The following is a 20,453-nucleotide window of genomic DNA, read 5'->3' on the forward strand; positions in this document are numbered from 1 at the left end:
GGCGTGTGGTGTTTTGTGCGATATCAAGAAAAGTATGTTCACAATTTTAAAACAAGAGGGCCATGATGGCCCTGGATCGCTCACCTGACACAACCGCATCCAAGCAATGTCTTAAACAAGCATCATGACCAAGTTTGATGCGACTGAGTCAAACATGTGACCTCTAGTGTGTTATAAAGATTTTTCCATATTTGGGCAATGTGACCTAATTTTTGACTGGACACGACCCATATTCAAACTTGACCTAGAAATCATCAAAACAACCTTCCTGACCAATTTCCAGGAAATTTGGATCAAAACTGCAGCCACTAGAGTGTTAAAAAGATTTTTCTATTTTTAGCTCCTGTGACCTAGTTTTTGACCAGACATGACCAATCTTAGCACTTGACCCAGAAAACATCAAAACAACATTCTTGACAAATTTCCTGAATATTTGAATAAAAACTGCAGCCACTAGTGTAAACAAGCTTTTTCTATTTTTAACTCCTGTGACCTAGTTTTTGACCTGAGATGGCCCATCTTCGAACTTGACCTAGAAATCATCAAAACAACCTTCCTGACAAATTTCCAGAATATTTGAATCAATACTGCAGCCACTAGAGTGTTAACAAGCTTTTTCTATGTTTAGCTCCTGTGACCTAGTTTTTGACCGGAGATAACCCATCTTCGAACTTGACCTAGACATCATCAAAACAACCTTCCTGACAAATTTCAAGAATATTTGGATGAAAACTGCAGCCCCTAATGTGTTAACAAGCTTTTCTATTTTTAGCTCCTGTGACCTAGTTTTTGACCGGAGATGACCCATCTTAGAACTTGACTTAGATATCATCAAAACAACCTTCTTGACAAATTTCCAGAACATTTATATGAAAACTGCAGCCATTAGAGTGCTAACAAGCTTTTTCTATTTTTAGCTCCTGTGACCTAGTTTTTGACCTGAGATGACCCATCTTCGAACTTGACCTAGAAATCATCAAAACAACCTTTCTGACAAATTTCCAGAATGTTTGGATGAAAACTGCAACCATTAGAGTGTTAACAAGCTTTTTCTATTTTTAGCTCCTGTGACTTAGTTTTTGACCAGACATGACCCATCTTCGAACTTGACCTAGAAATCATCAAAACAACTTTCCTGACAAATTTCCAGAATATTTTAATCAAAACTGCAGCCACTAGAGTGTTAACAAGCTTTTTCTATTTTTAGCTCCTGTGACCTAGTTTTTGACCGGTGATAACCCATCTTCGAACTTGACCTGAAAATCATCAAAACAACCTTCCTGACAAATTTCCAAAACATTTGGATGAAAACTGCAGCCACTAGAGTGTTAACAAGCTTTTTTCTATTTTAGCACCTGTGACCTAGTTTTTTGACCGGACATGACCCATCTTCCAACTTGACCTAGATATCATCAAAACAACCTTCCTGACAAATTTCGAGAATATTTGGATGAGAACTGCAGCCACTAGAGTGTTAACAAGCTTTTTCTATTTTTAGCTCCTGTGACCTAGTTTTTGACCAGACATGACCCATCTTCGAACTTGACCTAGATAAAATCAAAACAACCTTCCTGACAAATTTCCAAAATATTTGGATGAAAATTGCAGCCACTAGAGTGTTAACGAGCTTTTTCTATTTTTAGCTCCTGTGACCTATTTTTTGACCAGACATGAGCCATCTTCAAACTTGACCTAGATATCATCTAAACAACCTTCCTGACAAATTTCCAGAATATTTGGATGAAAACTGCGGCCACTAGAGTGTTAACAAGCTTTTTCTATTTTTAGCTCCTGTGACCTAGTTTTTGACCGGAGATGACCCATCTTCGAACTTGACCTAGATATCATCAAAACAACCTTCCTGACAAATTTCCAAAATATTTGGATGAAAACTGCAGCCACTAGAGTGTTAACAAGCTTTTTCTATTTTTAGCTCCTGTGACCTAGTTTTTGACCGGAGATGACCCATCTTCGAACTTGACCTAGATATAATTAAAACAACCTTCCTGACAAATTTCCAGAATATTTGTATGAAAACTGCAGCCTCTAGAGTGTTAACAAGCTTTTTCTATTTTTAGCTCCTGTGACCTAGTTTTTGACCCGAGATAACCCATCTTCGAACTCGATCTGTATTTCATTGAGACAAACATTCTGACAAAGTTTGATGATGATCCAATCAAAACTGTGACTGCTAGACTGTTAACAACCAAATTATTAGAGTGTTAACAAGCTTTTTCTATTTTTAGCTCTTGTGACCTAGTTTTTGACCGGAGATGACCCATCTTCGAACTTGACCTAGATATCATCAAAACAACCTTCCTGACAAATTTCCAGAATATTTGGATGAAAACTGCAGCCTCTAGAGTGTTAACAAGCTTTTTCTATTTTTAGCTCCTGTGACCTAGTTTATGACCCGAGATAACCCATCTTCGAACTCGATATGTATTTCATTGAGACAAACATTCTGACAAAGTTTGATGATGATCCAATCAAAACTGTGACTGCTAGACTGTTAACAACCCATTTGTTAGAGTGTTAACAAGCTTTTTTCTATTTTTAGCTCATGTGACCTAGTTTTTGACCCGAGATAACCCATCTCCGAACTTGACCTAGATATCATCAAAACAACCTTCCTGACAAATTTCCAGAATATTTGGATGAAAACTGCAGCCTCTAGAGTGTTAACAAGCTTTTTCTATTTTTAGCTCCTGTGACCTAGTTTTTGACCCGAGATAACCCATCTTCGAACTCGATCTGTATTTCATTGAGACAAACATTCTGACAAAGTTTGATGATGATCCAATCAAAACTGTGACTGCTAGACTGTTAACAACCCAATTGTTGACGACGAACGACGCACAACGCACGACGACGGACGCCGGACATAGCCCCATCACTATACCTCACCATGACCACTTCGTGGTCAGGTGAGCTAAAAATACTTGAATGATGTCTTGGAAGAAACATGGGAATTTAGTGAGCGCCAGGGCACTTGATGACAAAGCTTCTGTGAAAGTTTGGTCAAAATCCATTGAGAAATGTAGGAGAAGTTGCGCACTGTAGAAATTGTTCACTATATATTCTGTATAAGGAAAAAATATACAAAGGGCCATAATTCGGTCAAATATTATCCAATCACAAAACCCCGACAATATGTGCCAGGCACTTGAAAACAAAGCTTCTAAGAAAGTTTGGTCAAAATCCGTTGAGAAATGTAGGAGGAGTTGAGCACAGAAGAAATTGTTCTCTATATATTCTGTATAAGGAAAAAATATACAAAGGGCCATAATTCGGTCAAATATTATCCAATCACAAAACCCCGACAATATGTGCCAGGCACTTGAAAACAAAGCTTCTAAGAAAGTTTGGTCAAAATCCGTTGAGAAATGTAGGAGGAGTTGAGCACAGAAGAAATTGTTCACTATATATTCTATATAAGGAAAAAAAACAAAGGGCTATAATTAGGTCAAATATATACCAATTGCAAAACCCTGGCAATATGTGTCAGGGCACTTGATGACAAAGCTTCTGAGAAAGTTTGGTCAAAATCCGTTGAGAAATGTAGGAGGAGTTGCGCACAGAAGAAATTGTTCACTATATATTTTTATATAAGGGAAAAAAACAAAGGGCCATAATTAGGTCAAATATTATCTAATCGCAAAAACCCCGACAATATGCGCCAGGGCACTTGATGACAAAGCTTCTGTGAAAGTTTGGTCAAAATCCGTTGAGAAATGTAGGAGGAGTTGCGCACAGAAACTATATATTCTATATAAGGAAAAAAAACAAAGGGCCATAATTAGGTCAAATATATACCAATTGCAAAACCCTGGCAATATGTGTCAGGGCACTTGATGACAAAGCTTCTGAGAAAGTTTGGTCAAAATCCGTTGAGAAATGTAGGAGGAGTTGCGCACAGAAGAAATTGTTCACTATATATTTTATATAAGGAAAAAAAAACAAAGGGCCATAATTAGGTCAAATATTATCTAATCGCAAAACCCTGGCAATATGCGCCAGGGCACTTGATGACAAAGCTTCTGTGAAAGTTTGGTCAAAATCCGTTGAGAAATGTAGGAGGAGTTGCGCACAGAAGAAATTGTTCACTATATATTTTATATAAGGAAAAAAAACAAAGGGCCATAATTAGGTCAAATATTATCTAATCGCAAAACCCCGACAATATGCGCCAGGGCACTTGATGACAAAGCTTCTGTGAAAGTTTGGTCAAAATCCGTTGAGAAATGTAGGAGGAGTTGCGCACAGAAGAAATTGTTTACGCCCGCCCGCCCGCCGACATACCTCAATCTAATAACCAGTTTTTTCCTTCGGAAAACCTGGTTAATTATCGACTAATTACGCCGCAAGTTTAAAGATTACAAATGAGTGTAATTTTGAATGATTGTCGAATATTTTCGGCATTTTCTAGAAACAATTTTGCTTTAGTTTCATTCTTGCAAAAACTTTCTATAAGAGTATTAAGAATTTAAAATATTGTGCCGAAATGCCAGGACAACAAACCAAAATACACATACCCTTTTCTTTGATATCCGAAAATTGATCCCGAACATCGGCGATTTCACGTTCGCCAGAAACCCTAAAATTTCGCAAAAATTCTAGGTTTCCAAGCCAAACATGTGAATGAATTGTGCCTTTATTATTTAATCAACATTAAATCTTTAAATATCGATCTTCAATTTGCCCCCTTTTGAAGATATTTGCTAAAATAATTGTCGATCGGATGAATCTCTTACACACTGTGTGAAGCTGTACACGATTTTCCTATTCACTCCGCTAATCGCTGCCTATATATATTTACGTTTTTTTTTTTACAAATATAAACTTTTTGTCTTAAGAGTGGACTTATTTAACCAGAATAAAATTTGATTTGCTATAAAAGTGTAAAAAAAAAACGATTTCCATGTGTTGATGCATTATAATGAAATAATTTCATAATAAATATTAACAACAAAACAATAATTATACTATGTAGTTCAGAGTTTCTTTTGAATAACTATAAACTTTGGAAGTCTCTTGAAGATTCAAAATATCAGCAATGCTATTGTGAGCATTGAATGACTAATCTGTAAACATATTAATTGCGACGGGCTTTTGGACTCCAACTTTTTCAGGGTTGGGAGTCCATGGACTCCATGTTTTAAAGTCCTAGTGAGAACCCTGTTAAATACTTAAAAGGTAAAAAATATTAAGTTTTTCCATTTCAGCAAATGAAACCCACCAATTGTTGCCCATTATATCCAAAAACATTGCAGAAAACGGCAAGTAGTGTATGAGGGGCTGCCATTTTTTTTCTTGGCTATTTTCCATACTGAACGGTACTATTTCCGGAAATCAAATTCTATCAAAATATCAATTTCTTGGTTATCTTTTTAGTAAAGTAAGAAAGTATAAAATCATTCACCACCATACATATTAAGATGTTGTACATACTGCAAATATTAATACTTTGCATTTAAGGAAAAACCGATGTTGTTGTGACTCTCTACTATGTAGTTAAATATACAGTATGTATTACAGGATTTTCTGTTTACATTTTAATTTTCCCCAAATTGACTTTTTTTCATATTTTTTTCCTTCCCTACCAGCGTCCAGCGTCTTCCCCTTTACCTAAACAAGAGGGCCATGATAGCCCTGAAATCACTCACCTGAAGATTTTTTAAGTTTTTACCATACACATATAGGGAAAAACAATGACCCCCCCCCCCTTTGGGCGGGGCCAATTTTGTCCCCAGGGCTTTTATTTGAACAAACTTGGTAGACACTCACTAGAAGATAATTCATGCTTAATATCTAAACTCTAGCTCTTTGGGTTTTTTAACAGAAGAGTTTTTAAGTTTTTACTATATACATATAAGGAAAATCAATGATCCCCGGGGCGGGCCAATTTTAACCCCAGGGCCCTTATTTGAACACAAGAGCGATCAGTAATCACATGTGTCGCCTCATGATGGCCAATTTCATGTTGGGACAAATTTTGTGACAGACGGACATACAGTGCACAACTAGACTTGGTACTGATCATTCCTGTAAAGTTTGGATAAAATTGCACCAGTAGTTTATGAGGAGTAGTCCGGACAAGTTTTGTGACGAACAGACGACGGAGAAGTGATCCGTATATGTCGCCACTACTCCGTAGAGGCGACACAAAAAATGGTCATGGGTTTAAACCCCATTTGTATTTAGGACTATTTTAATTCTTTTAACATTATCTATGTATCCATCAGATTCCTTATAACTAGAACTCCACAAGTCGGATGTGTTCCCTTGTGGTATAGCTGTCACTTAAATTAGGCATTTTTCTTCTTAAATATAGGCTATTTATAAACACTGCTCTTACAATGTACATGTACCTTAACTTAAGTTATTGTACACTCCTCTTCTTCTCAATGTCAATCAGATCTATCATCCTATGAAGTTTCAAGTCAATAGCTTTTAAAGCTGCACGCCTCCAGATGAGCCAACATATTTCAAGAAAACCAATATTGAAAAAAGTGCACTAAACTTTAAAGAAAGGTTAAAACATTCAAGATCCAAGCTATATTTTACATGTTATGTAAGTTTCAGACTGATTTTGCAGTATTTTATCACCATATTTCTACTGTGTTAGTAACGCAGTAAGGGCTGTTTTTGCATATGCTCAAGACTTTTTGGTAATTTTCGTTGGTTGTAAGTGCCGATTACAATATGCACATTACTTTATTTGTTTACTTCATTATTTTACTTTTAAATACATTTTCAAAATATTTTATGAAAATTTACATGAATCTGGAGGCATGCTGCTTTAAAGTGAAGGAGAATCGGCCCGCACAAAAATAAAGCATTATTTTTTTTGACAGTGCACAAAGTCTGGTGCCTTTTGGCACTTAGCAGTTTGTGTTTGCTGCAGGTTGAGATAATTTGCCAACACAGTATTTGTGATAAAAATTTAAAACAAAGTATATTACGATTGATTGATAATCTGTGATTATAAATGGCAATCAAGATGTCATCTTGTAAAGGTCCAATTATTGCTTTGTAAAAATGATGCTCAAGTGCTGTTTTGTTTTTAATTTATTTTAAAGAAATTTTGTTATATACTGACCAAATTAAAACGGACATATCAAATAATATTAAAATACCAGTAAATTTTGGTCTTCAAAAGGTAACATCAACAATGGTAAATTTTGCCCTTAATTACAGATTTGAAATTATTATTATTATTACGAAAATGAAAAACAATCTTAAAATTTTTAAAAATATTTAACTTAATATAATCAAATTCATCAAAAACTAGAGCTGTGGATGTTCCATCGTGGCCACTGTCAAAACACGATTTCATGAAGCGATTAAACCAATCAAAACGCTTGTTAAGTGAAATGTAAATACTAGAAAGAAATATCAATAAAGTGGGACAATTGAGTTGGTGTGTTTTTGCCATTCATATTGGCAATACATGCAGTGATTTTTCTCACTTAATTGGGAAGAGGCCTTAGCCTCTTGATTTTGGGATAAAAAATATAGCTAAAATTGCTAATTTGGGAAGTGAAAAATCAGGTTGAAGTTGAGATCTTTGGGAAAACTGCATGATTTTAAAGAAAATTTCAATTGGGCAGAGGCCCTTTATCGGAGTCTGCTATATAAGCAGGAAAATCACTGACATGTGGCACAGGTTTTCACTGTGGGCGCTGCCATTTTGTTTATTTGTTTACCTTAGCTGTTGAAGAATATAAATTTTGTTAAACATATTTCATAGGTCGATATTTTACACACCTGTTCCTGTAAAACGATGCAAATTGAATTATTTTACCTGCCGTTAATTACATGTTGTGTTACATGTTAATCCACCGTGGGTATCAGACGACGAAATGTTTCAGAAGAAAACAAATTTTTAGAAGAAAATATTTGTCACATATTTTCGTGATGCCGCTTTTTTATGATTAAAACAAGTCACCAAATGAAAGCTATGTTTTGTTAAAAGGTGTGTAAAAAACACTTTTAATATGTTGTTTATAAATAAATATTACATTAGGTATTGATTATATTAGTGGAGATGAAGATATTTGTCATCAGTATGTGTTGATCATATAATTATTCAATGAATATTTTCTTACGGAAGGGTGAATCATAAAAAAAACAGAAATCTACACTACTAAAACACTATAGCTGTGCTAATTCACAGAATTGAACAGAAGCAAAATAAGATTCAGGTAATTGGCCAATGAGTATATTTTCAGAAACTATAACAGGACTCTAACAGGGTGTACGGTAGACTCTGAAACTCCAAGTCAATGATATGCCACACAAAATTTTTAAGGATCAAACCCAAATATTCAAGGGTCTATCAATGATCTAAATTTATACAGTTTATTTAGCAACTACATGTATTAAACATATTTCATAAGGAAAAGAATGTAATTTTTTTTTTTTTTTCGTACAAATTAAGACATATTCAGCAGAGTCAGACTTTGAGGCGGAGATTTGTGCTGTTTGTTAAGCTTCTTGAATTTTTAGAATTGACAAGCATTCTAGCATTTACCTACTCCAAGTGATCTGGATTTTTGTTTTGATCTAAGCTGTAAAATTATGCTACCACCATTTAAACAAGAGCTGTCCGTAAGACAGCGCGCTCGACTTTTTTATTGCTTGCCAATAAAAAAAGTTTTTGCAGTAAAAGGCAATACAAGAATCTCTGTATTTTTAAAGTGAACAATGGCCATGAGCATTAAGATATTTAGTGAAGAATTATTTTACTGAATTGTGTGATACCCTTGAACACTGCAGCAAAGTTTGAAATGTTTAAGTCAAAAGAGGGCTGGTAAGAAAGAAAAAAAAACTGAGTTGAGCCTTAAATAAATTTAATAGTATTAAACCCACTTTGAGAGAGAATAAGGTATTTTTACGTCACTCAGAACACCTTGGTAAATGACATAATAACATAATTTTTCAAGAAATCTATGCCAAGGAAGCAGTATATTTTTGTACAATCAGCATAATATATAGATTTGACTTTGTATGTGAAAGTATTATAGTTACCTTATAATACAAGTAATAGATAAATTTTATCAAGCTTTTTTAGATGTTGTCAGTTGGTCACAAGTGGATCTCTTTCACACAGGCTGTGGGTGACTGGTTACTTTTCGTGGGTCCACTATGTAGATAATGCGTTGTAAACTGATATTTGAATTACATGAAGGAAGTTCAATTCATTATTTAATATGCCGTGGGCGAGTAGGATAGCTCCCCCTTTTCATAAACAGTTCGAGTCTAAAAAGTGGACTGGTACTAAAAACTTAACCAAAGATTCTAAGTCGATAAAAGGCCTTAATTTTTAAAACAAATCCTTGACAGAGTTACCTTCTCTTGCGTACAGATGGGGGTAATGATGTGAAATAGCATTAAAAGTTTCAAAGCAATATCTCAAAGGGTTAAGGCAATAAGTGGATTTTACCCATATTCAATGTTTTTCTAAGTCAAAAAGGGGCATAATTCTGTCAAAAACCTTGACAGAGTTATGTCCTCTTGTCTGTTGATGAAGGTCGTGATGGTAAAACAAGTATGGTCAGTTTCAAAGCAATACCTCCAATGGTTTTGAAATAAAGTGAGGTGGTACAAAAAACTTAACCAAGCTCAATACACTTTCTAATCAAAAAAAGGGCCATAATTCTGTCAAAAACCTTGACAGAGTTATGTACTCTTGTCTGTAGATGGAGGTTATGATGGTGAACAAGTATGGTAAGTTTCAAAGCCATACTTGTAATACTTCTGAAATAAAGTGGGGTGGTACGAAAAACTTAACCAAGGTGTGACGCCAACGCCGACGCCGACGCCGGGGCGAGTAGGATAGCTCCCCTTTTCATAGAAAAGTCGAGCTAAAAAGTAGTGTTCTTATTTGCTTCATAAAGACATGTACAAAATAATTTACATTGCCCATCAACAACATTCAAGCTCAGCGACGTACACGCTACATTGTAAGTGGAAAACAATTCAAGTATGCCGAGAATCTTGATCAATGAAAATTAACAAAACAATTGCATAATACAGGCTTCAGGCTAATTTTCATAAAAATTTTGAAAATTGTATTTGAATGTGTAATATTGTGATATAACCAAAATGAAGCCATTTACATATTGTCCATGGCACTTACAAGCCATGTAAATTACCAATAACTGGTCAAAATATGCATAAATAGCCCTTACTGCGTTAGTAACGCATTAGAAATGTAGTTGTAAATAGGGCTGCAACGATACACCAAATGTTCGATTCCATTTCGATTTTAGACACTCCGATTCGATTTTTTTCGATTCGATACATTTCTGATTACTAATTTATCTTTGGTATATAATTCTGCTTGTCTGCTCAAAAAGTGAGTGGCCTTCAACCTAGTGCTTTGCTTTTCTGTTGTAATATAACTATTATATAAACTTATTTGACTTAATAATTGTGTTTATGAGAATAAAAAGCTCTTGTCTATTTAGAAATAATTTTAATCAGGCAAATAATCATTCATCTCAGTTACATGACTATCACAGATACCTTCTGAGGACTAGGAATTAAATAAAGTTTGTAAATTGTAAAGTAAATAATAATGAACAAAGTTTCACAAGGTTGTCAGAACTGATATTCAGATATTCTGTTTATAATTCCCATAATATGTTAAATGAATAATCAATCCTAATGTCAGTGTTGTCACACAATACTTCTTAGTCTAGTAAACAATACAGAAAAAATGAAATTCATGAAATTATCACTTTTTTTCACACTTGACTAAAGAAATAATAATCAATCCCAATGTCAAATATGCCTACTTACTGTAGTACTAATCAAACTTATTTCGGGAAGGCCAGGACACGGATAAAGCTTACGAAACAAGTCCACATCGTGTTTTCGTTTCATATGTTGCATTAAATTAGACGTACTGTCGGACTTTGGATATGACACGTCCGTAAAGCATATTTTGCAAGTAGCTTTATCCGTGTCCTGGCCTTTCCGAAACCCAAAGTGTTCCCAAACCTTTGATTTTAATTTTTTAGGAGGATTTTTTAATTTTATTTTATCAACATTGATGTTGGTGGCCATTTTGACTTGTTTTCCGAAAATAAAACATTACGCGCCCACTGATTGGATGACCGAGTTTTAACTGGCCAATCGTATCTAACGTGATAAAGCGCGAAGGGAAAGACTAAAACTCTTCACTTTTTTCCATGTTTATATTTGGGTGGGGAATCGGAACAGTTGGTATCGGGAATCGAATCGGCGCTCATAAAACCGGTTTTCGATGCATCGAAAGGTATCGTTGCACCTCTAGTTGTAAATATTAAAATATCAGTCATTGACCGCACATAACATGTAAAATATTACTTGAATCTTGAATCATTTTACGTTTCCTAAAATCGTAGTACATATTTCTCAAGTTTGATTTTATTGAAATATTTCGACTCATCTGGAGGCATGCAGCTTTAAAGATAGGTAGGTGTCGGGGCTTTTTTCACAGATTGGAGAAGCAGCCCTGCCTGCCCGTAATTTTAAGGGAAAAATTACTAGGTATATTTGCAAAGGGGAAAGAAAACATTTGACTTAAATTCAACATTTGGGGAATGATTTTTAAGAATTTTTCTTTGAAGAAGCAGCCCTATAATGGCCCTGGGCGTTGATAATTAACAATAACATAAGGCAAAAATTAGCCACCAACAAACTAATACTTCAAACGTCCATTCGTTAAAATCTGTTATACTACAATTTCTGCAGTTCAACAATAATTAAAGATGTGTAATTGTTTCTTGACAAAAAAAAAAAAAGATGACTTCTTTTTTTCTTGATAATTATATAAAAAAATGTTGGAAGTCAATTGTTTTTGGTGTCAGGAGCACTTCTACTTGATATTTGTTTGTAAAAAATAACACACGCAACATTTTTCCCCTATAGGAATTTTGATGGAGATATTTGATGCTGTTTTTTAAAAAATGTTTTAAATATTTTTGTTGTTACCGAAATTCATGTTTGTTGAATTCCATATGCTAAAATACCAAAAATATGCACAAATGCATCCATAAATAAAATGAAATATATGTTTCCCAACAACGATGATGACCTTGACAAATGACTAGTTGGCTTCCGGAATCTGCATCTTTGAATGTTTTACACATGTGTAGTCAGCCTGGGCCGAATCATCATTATTCATAGAAGCAATGACACTCAATTGACTTCCACCAGAAAAAAAACAACAGCATATATGTGAACTCTTCCACTTTTAGCAGGAGAATACCCACTTTCTGCTGCCATATTTTCAAATAAGGGGTATTTTCACATATTTAAGAAATCTCCCTATTTTTGATATCACAACTTTCTTCTCTGTTTATTGCAAATTCTGAAATATACCTCTTTTTGAAGAAAAATCTCCCACTTGAATTGATCACCGAAAAAAGTTCACATGTATCATGGAGCTAAATATAGATGGAAGAGAAACTGTGACGTCATACAGTTAAATTCAGTATCGACAGAATTGTGTTCACGCAAGTTATCATATGTCACAGGATTTTACAAGATTTGATGCATCCTGGGTAAAAGTAGCCAAAATCAGCCATATTGAATTACTGGAGGTACATCGACAAGTAAGACTAAACATTTTCTACTTATATGAAAAGCAAAAGTTTTTTATTCTAAAACATACAAAACACTTTTCCTGAATGAAAGTCCATGTTGGCAATGATAACAATAATTCACGAATATTGCCGAAGTTTAAACAAAGCGCGCAAATCGGAGACTAGGAAGAAAACCCAATTATCACCGAAGCGTGCCAAGGATTGTGGGACTGAATTTGACCATCGTCTATTTTTGGAGCTTCCTATCCGTTGTATATTATATATTATATATCTGTGCATGTATGTAACTGTCATTTTTTTGTCAAGAAACAATTACACATGTTTAATTATTACACAAAAGAAAAAAATTACGTTGGATAATTATCCTGTCAATTTTTGACATATTATTGATAGTAAATGCATTTTGCTTGTGATTAATTCTTTTAACACCTTTTACGCAAACAGACTTCAAATCTTCTGATTTTTATGCATATATTATACAGATGATGTTATGACTGTCATCAAAGCAAAAGATAAGTGTTATTGATTTCTTTCTAACAAGACTACATTGTACATGTATGTGAACATTTATATGCGATATTTATCACAGCGAATCTATGAGATTTTCCACCAGGGATTGCGGTGATTGTTTAACCTGTCCGCGGTGATTTACCACTATGAGTCTATGACTGACCATTGTATGCCCCCCGCCACCCATTTTACATCTACATCGTATGTCGGCGCAATCACACTTGATTTTAACACGACTGCAGTGACAAAGTGGAAAGTGTTAAAATCGCTTGAGCTGTACTGTATGACAAAGCACACAATTAATTTTGCTGATTTACTGTTTAAATTGTCTTTGCCATTCATTAGGATTTACCAGGGTATGCTTCACTTTACTTTCGATAAATGAATACGAGCGTGTCAGATTTCTGCCATGATTATTGTAGGACTTTCCCTACGGATTTGTCTTCAGCATTCCGCCATGTCATTAGTATATAAACGGGTAAGCTGAAGACCATAGCTTGTATCTTAGTGGTGAATGAGCTGTTTTAATTATCTTGCCGACATAACAAGGTTATTCAGCTGTTGCATTTTAAATTCAATATTGCAAAGGACAAAGCTCACATTTCATGGGAATCAGCATTGCTTTCAACAGTTTTATCCTGGCTCTAAATTCAAATACCCAGCTATACTCAAGACATGGGGTAATGGAGCCAACAAACTGAACTAAGTTACACTTTTTAACCAGTTATGATATTTGGATTTCAATAATATAAACATAAAACTTTTCTACAAATACTAGACAGAAATGGATCAGTTGAGTCTTGATAACATGGTTAATATAAATTATTTTTCTATCACAAGGAAGCGAAAACTTTCAAATTGACAGGAAATGACATTTTAACTAAGAATTGTCACTTATACACAAATTGCATTACTTCAATCAAACGAGAATGAATACTTTCATAAAAAATATTACAAATTCTAAAAAGCTGAGACTTTTAACAATAATGAGCACAGCAACGGAGACTTTAATGCAGTGACGGGGTGGGTGGGGAATCAGTAAACAAAACAAAATGGCTGCCAATATCCGAGTATCACTGAAATTGGCTTTGATTTTGTATGTTTCTGTTCCATTTTAATATCCTTATAATATATGAACCGTTACAGAAAACCCTAAACTTACCCTATTAGTGCACCGAATAGTTACAAAGCCTTTCACAAATTCATAAATACGGAAAATGTTTATTAACCCGGCATCAAAATCGTAATTTTCTATGCTCAATGGGTGCGGTTGCGCTGATTTTCAACAGGCCAACCTGCAAACCAGCGATATTCGGTATAACTGCGCAGACTCAACGGGAAAACGACGTCATAGCTTATTAGCATACTCATGTAAATATTTAATGTATGCAATCTCCCAAAACTAGGACATCGGTTACCTTTTCTGTGGGATTTAAATTAAAATAACTAACAGGATTTTGAATAATATATATGTAAAACATAAATGGTCGCTATACAGTACATAGATAACATGTACATGTATATAGTGTATGTCATCCCTACTCTGATGTCTTTATTAATATTGGCTGCATGCGTAGGCCTACGTATATACGTACGTGATATGTAATATTTTTTATGTTCAATTTTTCATTATTATTATTATCATTATTTGCCAACCAAGCTAGATTTTATAATTATGATCTTACATTAATAAACGGCAAAGGAAACAAAAATCGATAACAATTAATTAACATATTTTAACCACAGGTGAACGTCGCGTGGCCATGACGTACTTACACTTAAACCCCCGCCCCCCTCTACAACCCAAAACCCTTCAACATCATCCAAACATCATAATTAAGTACTGTTATGAAAGAAAAAAATTTTGACTCTAAAAAATTATAAAGTCATAAAAAAGTAGCCTAATATTTTTTTTTTCATAAAATTTATTTTTGTCAATACATGTACTTATGATGTTTGGATGATGTTTAAGGGTTTTGGGTTGTAGAGGGGGAACGGGGATATAGTGTAATTCATGGCCACGCGACGTTCACCTGTGATTTTAACTCGATTAATTTTATAAACTAATATTTTAAGAATTTAAATATCTATGATTATTTGTTAACGTTTGTACAAACGTTACGTTTCTTGTTACACATATAAACAACGGCAAACCATCGGAGCATTTTTTTATTTGTAATTTCTACTATTGAAATTATATAGGCCTTTTGGTTGCCTAGCTTGTTTTCAAATTTTGCGCGGTACCGTAAGGCCGGGTGATAAAGAAATGCTAATTTTTGTATTAATTGTCGCAGATTTATGACTTTCGTAACGATTTTGACATGGGCCGTGTTCTTAAGATTGAAATAACCCATTTAAAATTTAAGGCGCACATTAAAAATACAACGTGCCTACACTTTCAACAAAATTGCAGATAAACGATATATAAACGGTATATAAACATACGTGGTTCTTAAACATTGAAATATTTATATATGTGTAAATATATTAAATTATGCATATGAAAGTTTAATTTTGCTGATGTAATAAAAGGTTTTGCAAAATAAATATCTGTTCTGTTATATGTTAAAGCCCCATATGCAAAGCTGAAGGAAAGCAAGCCAATATGCTGGTAGAAAGAAAAAATGGTAGAAAGAAAAAAAGCTTATTATAAATATAGGTATGACATCAAACAGACTTTGAGCCGGGTTGCACATCCGACGTCTAGCCGACATCGAATGCCGATATCGGGCCGACTTTGCAGATAATATCGGGCCGATATCGATCCTATATGTAACGTTTGCTGGGAAAGAAGCTTTTGCTATTACCATTTTTAATCACAAATTATGGAGAATTTACCTCCGATTTCTTAAGAGTATTTGCATTGAGCCGAAAGTATGTTAACGGCCAATGAGCATCTCCTACATGTGACAATAATGGAGGTTGCTCTGATGCCAAGCACAGAGCTTATGCATGACCACGGTGACGGACACCAATCCAGTGAATATTTATTCTACTGATAAAAGTTGGTATGTGGTGTGAAACACAGGCGCTAGTCACATAATCAAATATTTTTCATAATCGGTCTATATATATGTATATTAAGATATCTTATTATAGTATATATAGCCCATATAAAACTTTAAAAAGTTTGTTTCAAGCACCTGTGGTGTGAAAGCAAATATACCATAGAACATTAGAATGTTTTAACTAGGTTTTTCTTAGGAATTTGTTCATTTTTCAATTACTGCAACTCCACAATAAGCTATACAATATATTGCATTATTTGCTATAACTACCGCCTCAGCATGCTCTTTGAGCTTTGATTTGATTATTTGCACACCATATGTCACAGGGTTAGAAAAATGTGCAGCCTGACCGGGACTCGAATCCGGACCTCGGAATACCGTACCGTGGCTCTACCGACTGAGCTATCCAGCCGCTTACATATCTTCTCCCCTATAAAGTGAACAGTTCTGAACCGTGACATACTCCCCCGCTATATTGAAATTTGTCCTCGAATTTCACAGAGTTACAGAGCAATGTGAATTAAACTCTGTGCTATATTCAGTCACAGCCCCCCGTTGGGCGCCAAATGTCACAGAGTGAGAAAAATGTGCAGCCTGACCGGGACTCGAACCCAGGGACCCTCGGAAAACCGTACCGCGGCTCTATCCGGTCGCTACACATCTTCTGCCCTATAATATAGTGAACAGTTCTGAACCGTGACACATACATACATCGTATGTTTCCCTTAGACAAATGGCAATAAATACTCAAAATGAATTACGCTCTACCATTGGTTTTACAGCGGCACGTGTTACCTTGTTTTGCAAATGATTTTTCCAGTCAAATGTACCCTCCCTGCTACAAAGTAGCTGATACATGCTACAAAGTAGCCACGATTTATAACTTCTTTGGTGTCTGTCTGTCTGTATCTGTCCTTTCTGTCTTTCGCAAAACTTGTCCGGGCTACTCGGAGTCTTCTTAAAAACTACTGGCGCAATATCATCTAAACTTTACAGGAATGATCAGCACCAAGTCTGGTAATTCAGTTATGCATAACCAGGAATTTCCAGTTCTATGATTTTCGTCAGTTATGGCCCTGTAATTTTTTTTTAAAGTTTTGTCCGGACTACTACTTCATTTATATTAATGCAATTTGAGTGAAACTTTACAGGTTTGGTGATGCCTCAAGGTTTTTTTGCGCATAGTCCAGTTGAATGATTTTCGATACAATATAACTTACTTGGCTATCATTAGGCGACACATGTGACCACTCTGGGGTTCGACTTTAGGGTTCAGTTTTAGACAGTACTTTAGAGTTTGTAATATGCAAAACAATATGAAAAACAAAATCATTTTCATGTGGTCAAGGAATGTTAATGTAAGAAATGGTTTTAGTAGAATTTTGAAATTGGTACAAGATTTTGATTGTGAATACTTGTTGAATGAACTTACTGGAAATGCAAAGCCTGCAATATCCTTGATTGAAGTTAGAAAAAGAAAAATGGAAATATGTGCTAGTTAGGGATAAGTCCATCAGAGGAAACTGTGGTGACAAACTCAGAACTTATAGATAGTTTAAATCAAATAGATCTACAAAAAATAGATCTACAAAAAATGTACTAAATTTATATGTGATGTACGTAGCTCTTCGTAGCTTAGACCTTTACCTTTATATAGAAGATGTTGTTTTAACTGCGAATGTGTTGTTGAGGATGAAAAACATTTCTCTTTTATTGCCCTTTATGTACTGAAGTCAGGGCTGTTTTATAGTCTAAGCTTTAAATGATATATCAGATGCAATGTATGATAATATGTCAGACAATGATAAACTAATTTTGACTCTTATATAGTAACGAAAAATTAATGCATGTTTTTGGAAAAAAAAAGAGATAGCAGTAATTTTTCATAGCCAGAGCTCGGTTTCCTAATCAAGATGGTCTGAAAATTACTTTTACTGGAGAGGAATTGATACAAGTATCGTTTTACTTGTTTTCCAATCCAGTCTGAATTGCATTGTTGTGCAATGTTTGTAAATGTCATATTATAAAAGTAAAAAGAGGTCAAAATATTCAAAATAGCCAAAAAAAAATCTTGATTTTTTTTTACTTTTCTTAAAATCATAGTACTTTTTCTCACGTTTGATTTTCTTGAGCTATTTGAGCATATCTGGAGGCATGCAGCTTTAATATTGAACTTAGAAACGAGGCTTCAGACTGATTGAGTTCAGATACTGTTTCTGTCCTAGCACCATCTAGTCCACGAGCATATAAGAGAGAATGTAGTAGATTCCATTGCACACAGCAGAGTTGGGAACATTCGTAAATATTGATTTTGTCAAAAATATTGGTTGTTATGAAGGTACTCCTATGATGGAAACAAGACAGTACAGCATCGTATCTTCGTATTATTATTGTTTAGCAATGTTGACCGGAATCTGATTAAATTCTGTGGGCTGTTTTGTTAGTTTCCGTAATTAATTACGATTTCTCAGTTGATTTTTATTGATAGTATAGTGCTAGATACTTTAATTCATATTCATGATAACGACATGTGTGTGCAAAGTGGCGAGTATGGTGGCACATCAATCGCAGTTACATGTTCGAATCCTCGAAAAACTATTTTTGCAGATTTCATTTTTTTTTAATTATATGCATCATTAGTGAATGAATCATTTGTTTAATATCCGGTGTGTTATCTAATAAAATAATGTTTCATTTGAACCTACAGCCTTCAATTTGAAACTGAAAGTCTCAACTCCTTGTCACTGGGGCAAGTTATATAAGAGTATTATGTTAGCAACTTGATATACACACACAATGTATACCGGTATGCCATACTTGAAAATCCGTAATATTTACATCCCAATCCGATAATAATCGATAAAAGGTCATTGAATATTTAAATGTCTCAGGTCAAAATTGCGCGAATTTATACCTTAAAGGAACTCCGCCGAGATCCTAAAGCATAAAAACATAAATTTTGAATTTCGTACACAGATCATTCGGGGCACTTAAAACGGAAAGATATGCAAAATACAATTAAGGAATATACTTATAAATTAAAAATCGTTTATTTGTGCAATTCTTAGCCAGTCTGAGTGAAAAGCGTTGCAATTTCGGGTCATTTTTCACAATGAGAATACTTAATTATTTTGGAAAAACTGAGTGAGCGAATTATCTGAAATTTTGCACAAAAATATAGTACTGGTCTACTCGAATAATTATTTACAGTCTCGCCATGTCGAAAGACAAGACCTCGGTGGAGTTTCTTTAATAGTGGTAACGTTAAAACTCTTGACAAAAATTCAATGGAAAACATAAATCAACCTTTTCTGATTTTTTTACCCTCAAATATCGCGAATTCTAGTAAATGATGAATTATAGGAATTTTTCACTGCGTTTCTCCTTTTATGTTGGATTTTTTAAATAGCGTCAGAAAATAATACTGAAACTAGAAATGTGTCATCATGCCACGGATGCCCCCGCATGCAGCCAAAATTTCAGATGGTGCATTAATTTTTTTTTTTTCATTTTAAGTTCAAAGCCCTTAAAACTTTTCAATGTTAACACAAACCATTTCCATACAACGTTCAAGGCACTTAAATTATTCAGTCTTAACCTAGAAAAAGCATATTGCATATTTGTAGCCAAAATAATGGCTAAAAGAATGAGTGCTGAAACTGAAAGTTCAAAATTTTTCCAACATTCAGGAAAGATAAGTTTGTCTAAAATCATTGAACCATGACCAAATTCAAACTTAAACTGCTTATTCCTAAGATGTATCTATATTATTTTCAAAGTGAAAGGGACATAACTCTGCCAAAAATCCATCAAACCATGACCAAATTCCAACTTGACCTGCCCATTCCTTTGACATATCCATATGTCAAATTAAAATTGAATATGTAACACTGTTAGGTAGATAATGAACAGAAACTGTAAATTTCATATTATTTTCAACGTGAAAGGGGCATAACTCTGCCAAAAATCATTGAACCATGACCAAATTTGAACTTGACCTGGGCATTCCAAAAACATATCCATATGTCAAATTTGAGTTGAATGTGTTGTACCATTGGGGAGATAATAAACGGAAACTGAAAATTTCATATTACTTTCAAAGTGAAAGGGGCATAACTCTGCCAAAAATCATTGAACCATGACCAAATTTGAACTTGACCTGCGCATTCCATTGACGCATCCATATGTCACGTTTGAGTTGAATGTGTTGTACCTTGAGGGAGATAATGAACGGAAACTGAAAATTTCATATTATTTTCAAAGTAAAAGGGGCATAACTCTGCCAAAAATCATCGAACCACAACCAAATTTGAACTTGACCTGCGCATTCCTTTGA

General features: G+C 34.5%; 1 protein-coding gene across 1 annotated transcript in view; it reads right to left on the minus strand.

The window, feature by feature from the left end:
- The window catches only part of LOC132736714 (guanine nucleotide-binding protein subunit beta), a 32,055-nt gene extending 17,624 nt beyond the window's left edge, over window positions 1-14,431 (minus strand). Inside the window, exon 1 of the mRNA XM_060723907.1 lies at window positions 14,272-14,431. The gene's annotated coding sequence lies outside the window, so the exon portion shown is untranslated. The remainder of the gene's footprint in view (window positions 1-14,271) is intronic.
- Window positions 14,432-20,453: the final 6,022 nt, after the last annotated feature.

The sequence above is a fragment of the Ruditapes philippinarum genome, unplaced genomic scaffold (assembly GCF_026571515.1).
Source record: "Ruditapes philippinarum isolate M1 unplaced genomic scaffold, ASM2657151v2 ctg4531_1_1_1_1, whole genome shotgun sequence".
Taxonomy (NCBI): Eukaryota; Metazoa; Mollusca; class Bivalvia; order Venerida; family Veneridae; genus Ruditapes; species Ruditapes philippinarum.